The sequence below is a fragment of the Carlito syrichta genome, unplaced genomic scaffold (assembly GCF_000164805.1).
Source record: "Carlito syrichta isolate Samal-C Ts95f unplaced genomic scaffold, Tarsius_syrichta-2.0.1 Scaffold313972, whole genome shotgun sequence".
Taxonomy (NCBI): domain Eukaryota; kingdom Metazoa; phylum Chordata; class Mammalia; order Primates; family Tarsiidae; genus Carlito; species Carlito syrichta.
In genome coordinates, this window is record NW_007258068.1 from 21,978 (window position 1) to 27,993 (window position 6,016).

The window sequence follows — 6,016 nt, forward strand, 5'->3', positions numbered from 1 at the left end:
TGCCCAGGCGGGTCTCAAACCCATGGGCTCAGGCAATCCACTCACCTCAGCCTCCCAAGGCGCGGGATTACAGGCTGAGCCACCGAGCCTGGCTTGAATATATATTTCAAATAAAAAGGAACCTATGTTAGACCTGTATAATTCATCCAGCCCCAGTGAAGGCTTAGAACAGGACCCCGCAAATGAATATTCTTTTTCTTATCCTCCAACATAGCTCACAAAACCTGCTTTAGAAAATAATTTACTAATGCCCAACACAGTGACTCATGCCTGTAATCCCAGCACTTTGGGAGGCTAAACCAAGAGGATTGCCTGAGTCCACGGATTCAAGACCAGCCAGGGCACCTTGGTGAGACCTTGTCTCTACAATAAATAAAAAAATTAGCCAGGTGTGGTGGCGTGTGCCTGTAGTTCCAGTTACTTGGAAGGCTGAGGCGGAAGGATTGCCTGAGCCCAGCAGGTCGAGGCTGCGGTGGCTGTGAGCCTGCTACTGCACTCCAGCCTGGGTGACAGAGTAAGACTCTGACTCAAAAAAAAAAAAAAAAAAAAAATTAGATACAGCTCCTATTGCTCTTCAGTGCTCCATGACAGAAAACACCTAGTGCAGAGTGTACTGACACAATGTAGATGCTTTATATTTGTGCAAAAAAAAAAAATGAAAGTTGTAAAAAAAATCAGTATTGGTTCAAAAAAATTGTATTATATTTGTCAATGCACATCTTTTAGATTGAGGAATTTTCCCACTCATTCATTTATTCATCTGTTCATTCATTCCTTCACTCATACATCTGTGTACTGAACAAAAATTAACTCAGTGACTAGGAATGGACTAGACAGTGTTCTAGTCACTGAGAACATAGTAACTAGGGCGACATGGTTCCTGACTTCCAAGGTTGGCCTTGGCAATGTAGTGAAAAGTTCTCTTTCCCTTTTCCAAATTCTTTTTAAACATTTTTTTTGAGTTGGAGTCTCACTCCGTTGCCTAGGCTGGAGGGCCATAGCACACTCACAACCACTCTAGCATCAACCTACTGGGCTCCACGATCCTTCCACCTCAGCTTTCCAAGGAGCCGGAACTACAGGCGTGTGCTACCATGCCCAGCTAATTTTTGATTTATTGTAGAGACGAGGGCTCGCCAAATTGCCCGGGTTGATCTTGAACCCGCGGGCTCAGGCAATCCACTCATCTTGGCCTCCCAAAATGCTGGGATTACAGGCTGAGTCACCGAGTCAGGTCTCTAAAATCTTGAGAAGAGAAATACAGTTATAAATGGTAGTGTTTAGCCGGGCTCGGTGGCTCAGCCTGTAATACCGCGCCTTTGGGAGGCTGAGGTGAGTGGATCGCCTGAGCCCGCGGGTTCGAGACCTGCCTGGGCAGCGAGATCTCATCTCTACAATAAATCGAAAAAAAATCAGCCGGGCGTGGTAGCGCGCACCTGTAGTTCCAGCTACTTGGAAGGCTGAGGCGGAAGGATCGCTGGAGCCCAGCAGGCTGAGGCTACAGTGGCCGGGAGTGGCCACTACACTCCAGTCAGGGCGACAGAGTGAGACTCCAACTCAAAAAAAAAAAAATAATAAATGGTAGTGTTTTAGGCCGGGTGCAGTGGCTCACATCTGTAATCCCAACACTTTGGGAAGTCGAGGTGAGAGGATTGCCTGAGCCCAGGGATTGGAGACCAGCCTGGGCAACTTGGTAAGACATCATCTCTACAATAAATCAAGAAAAATTAGCGGGACATTGTGGCACACGCCTGTATTTCCAGCTACTTGGAAAGCCAAGGTAGAAGGATCACCTGAGTCCAACAGGTTGAGGCTGCGGTAGCTGTGAGTGTGTACTCCAGACTGGGCAACACAGTGAGACTACGACTCAAAAAACAAAAAAAGGTAGTGTTTTAGAATTACTGTACTTTGGGGGAGGATGCAATGAATGGTGGCTGAGGGACCGAGTGTCACTGGAGCGGGCGGCCAACAGCCCTGCATCAGTGTGGGTTGGGGGCTTGACAGTTGACGAGGCCGCGGGACTGGGAGGTGTCCGCTATGTCCTGCGAAAAGGCCATAGAACTGGTCAGTGAGCTGCACCGCGTGCCCTAAGGGCAACTACCTGCCTTCAGTGAGGATGGACTCAGACCAGTTCTGGAGGAAATGAAAACTTTATATGAACAAAACCAGTCTGACGTGAATGAAGCTAAGTCAGCTGGACGAAGTGATTTGATACCAACCATCAAATTTCGACACTGTTCTTTGCTGAGAAATCAACGCTGCACTGTAGCATACCTGCATGATCGCTTGCTTCAGATCAGAGCGCTCAGGTGGAAACACAGTAGCATCTTGCCAAACTCATTGCGATTTCACATCTTCTGAAGAAATGGAGTGGTTCAATCATTATAAAAAGTCTCTTGTTACTTATATGAGGTCATCGGGAGGAGAAGAAGGTTTGAACATTACACAAGATATGAAGCCTCCAAAAAACCTATATATTGAAGTCCGGTGTCTAAAAGACTATGGATAATTTGAAGTTGACAACGGCAATTCAGTCTTACTGGAAAAAAAAATAGCCAGCACTTTTTACCTCGGTGGAAGTATGAACAGCTGATCAGACAAGGCAATCTGGAGCATGTCCTGTTATGAATGCACCAAGGCACTACTGGACTTGGCCCACCTCATGGAATTATCTCCATTCTCCCTCTCCACTCTCCATCTCCCTGTTTGATTTTAAAAGTGACATTTTGAAAGATAATCAGAATAGCTGGGCTCGGTGGTTCAACCTGTAATCCCGCGCATTTGGGAGGCTGAGGTGAGTGGATTGCCTGAGCCCGCGGGTTCAAGACCCGACTGGGCAGTGAGACCTCATCTCTACAATAAATCAAAAAATCAGCCGGGCGTGGTAGCGCATGCCTGTAATTCCGGCTACTTGGAAGGCTGAGGTGGAAGGATCGCCGGAGCCCAGCAGGTCGAGGCTGCAGTGGCCGGGAGCGGCCACTGCACTCTAGTCTGGGGGACAGAGTGAGGCTCTAATTCAAAAAAAAAAAAAAAAGATAGCCAGAATATTTGCCTAAGTTTAATTTGCTAAGTATTAAGGACTTTTAAAAAGTGTTATATGCTATTCTTCCTATCCCCTTTTGTATATAAGCTGTATCTAGAATTATAGCATTCCTACATACTACAGTTAAAAAAAAGAATTACTGTACTTTTTTTTTTTTAATTGAGATGGGGTCTCACTCTGTTGCCCAGGCTGGAGTGCAGTGGTGCGATCATAGCTCGCTGCGGTCTTGAACTCCGGAGCTCAAGTGATCTTCCTGCCCTGGCCTCCTGGCCTCCTGGGACTACAGGCGCATACCACCACACCTGACTTACTTTTTTTATTTTGGGTAGAGACGTGGTCTCCCTATATTACCCAGGCTGGTCCCAAACTCCTGGCCTCAGGACATCCTCATATTTCAGCCTCCCAAAATGCTGGGATTACAGGCATGAGCCTCCACACCTGGCCTAATTTACCAATTATATTTAAGGACTACTTACTATTTATCTAACTTGGTTTTATGGTTCGGTATCATATGGTCAGCCAGGTCTTGTCATCCAAAAAGAGCCTGGAGTGCAGATTGTGAGGCTCTTTTGTTTGGAGAGGGGAGGCCCCGTTGACCAGGCCAGATGTACTCACTTCAGTGACAGGGCACCACAGCCACCTGGCTTGTGCCGCTCCCCCAACACAATGTGCCATTAGAGCAACACCGACTCCTCTGGGGCTTTTAGGCACTGCTCTGAGCACTGTCACCCTTCACACTAGAATGCTGGCGAGGCTGGGCGCAGTGGCTCACGCCTATAATACCAGCATTTTGGGAGGCGGAGGCGAGAGAATTGCCTGAGCACACGGGTCCAAGATCAGCCTGGGCAACATGGTGAGACCTCGTCTCTACAATAAATTTTTTAAAAAATTAGCTGGGCGAGGTGGTGCACGTCTGTAGTTCCAGCTACTTAGAAGGCTGAAGTGGAAGGATCGCCTGAACCCAGCAGGTAGAGGCTGCAATGGCTGTGAGTGTGTCACTGCACTCCAATTCAGGTGACAGAGTGAGATTTTGACACACAAAAAAAGTGGCCAAGGTGCTAGAAGAGAAGGAAGAGGAATATGTGCTAGAAAAAGTTCTCGCCAGGCTCGGTGTCAGCCTGTAATCCTGCGCCTTTGGGAGGCTGAGGTGAGTGGATTGCCTGAGCCCGCGGGTTCGAGACCCTCGTGGGCAGGCGAGACCTCATCTCTACAATAAATCAAAAAATCAGCCGGGTGTGGTAGCGCGCGCCTGTAATTCCGGCTACTCGGAAGGCTGAGGCAGAAGGATCGCTGGAGCCCAGCAGGTCGAGGCTGCGGTGGCCGGGAGCGGCCACTGCACTCCAGTCTGGGTGACAGTGAGACTCCAACTCAAAGAAAAAGTTCTCGAGCGTGGGGTGGTAAAGGACAAGAAGGCGTACTTCCCAAACTGGAAGGGTTTCTTGAATAAGGACAACACAACACGTGGGAGCCGAAAGAGACCCTGAATTACCCTGACCTCGTTGTTGAGTTTCTACAGTCATAGAAAACAGCACATGAGAAAGATAAATCAGAGGGAGGCAGGCCACAAGCTGATTCCGATTCTGAACATAAAGGAGAGGAGAACAAACCAAAGAAAGAGGAATCAGAAAAGCTTTGCTCGGGGTTTGGAGCCAAAGTGGATTATTGGAGCTACAGATGCCACTGGAGGGCTCATGTTCCTAATGAATACCTGACCTGGTCCCTGCCAAGGAAGCCAATGTTAAATGCCTACAGGTTTTCATATCCTTCTATAAGGAAAGGCTGACATGGCACTCCTACCCCTCAGAGGATGATGACAAGATTAAAATGAATTCTCCTGAACACCAGCCCCTGTCTTATGTGATTGGGTTTTAAGTGGGAAGGGAAGGTCTACTTGTCATGATGCCAGAGAGGTGGCTTGAGAAAATGTCCTTTGAAGAGCCAGAATAGTTTCTGTGCCCTGCAGCAGCCCGAGTGCTTAAAAACCTTTCCAAGTTGTATAGTTTGCACACCCATCCCAGGGGAGAGGAAGGGAAATAAGTGGGGTTTTTTGCTTTTGTTTTGAGTCGGAGTCTCACTTTGTTGTTGCCCAGACTGGAGTGCAGTGGCACGCTCAGGGCCACTGCAGCCTGACCTGCTGGGCTGATCCTTCTGCCTCAGCCTTCCAAGTAGCTGAAGCTACAGGCACACACCACCATGCCCAGCTAATCTTTTTTATTTATTGTAGAGATGAGGTCTTGCCAAGATGCCCAGGTTGGTCTTGCACCCCTGGACTCAGGCAAGCCTCTCGCCTCCACCTCCCAAAGTGCTGGGATTATAGGTGTTAGCCACCACGCCCAGCAAATGAGTATTTCAAGGCAACTGGTTCTACACTTTGTTGACAAAAGCAAAGGGCCGTCTATGAAGGACAAAACTGGCAGAATTGGGTGAGAGAGCAACAGTATACTGGATATACTGGCTGTGAGTGTGTCACTGCACTCCAATTCAGGTGACAGAGTGAGATTCTGTTGCTCTCTCACACGCTGCATCTCCACAACCCACAGCCATCTTCCCAATAGTGTTAGCTCTGCATTTTTACATCAGAGCATGTGTGTAATTTTTGGCTATTACTGGTGTATTATTTGGGGATGGAAGAGATGGGGTGGGGAGGAAGGGAGATGGGTAGGATCATTTTGGTTAAAATTTGAAACCTGATTGGGGACATGATGTAACAATGGAAATAACAGACAATGATGATTTGCTTCTATGTCCAGAATATTTCGCCTTTTCAAAAAATGTCATTGAGCAGGATGCGGTGGCTTATTCATGTAATCCCAGCATTTTGGGAGACTGAGGTGAGAGGATTGCTTGAGTCGAGGGTTCAAAACCAGCTTGGGCAACATAATAATAATAATAATTATCCATCTGAATAATAATAATAATAATAATAGTAATAATGGCTGGGCGTGGTGGTTCAAGCTTATAATCCCAGCACTT

At 47.5% G+C, this 6,016-nt stretch overlaps 2 pseudogenes; both read left to right on the forward strand.

The window, feature by feature from the left end:
* The first annotated feature begins 2,037 nt into the window (after positions 1 to 2,037).
* Positions 2,038 to 2,628, forward strand: LOC103273298 (annotated as a pseudogene).
* A 1,458-nt stretch (positions 2,629 to 4,086) lies between these two features.
* Positions 4,087 to 4,915, forward strand: LOC103273299 (annotated as a pseudogene).
* Positions 4,916 to 6,016: the final 1,101 nt, after the last annotated feature.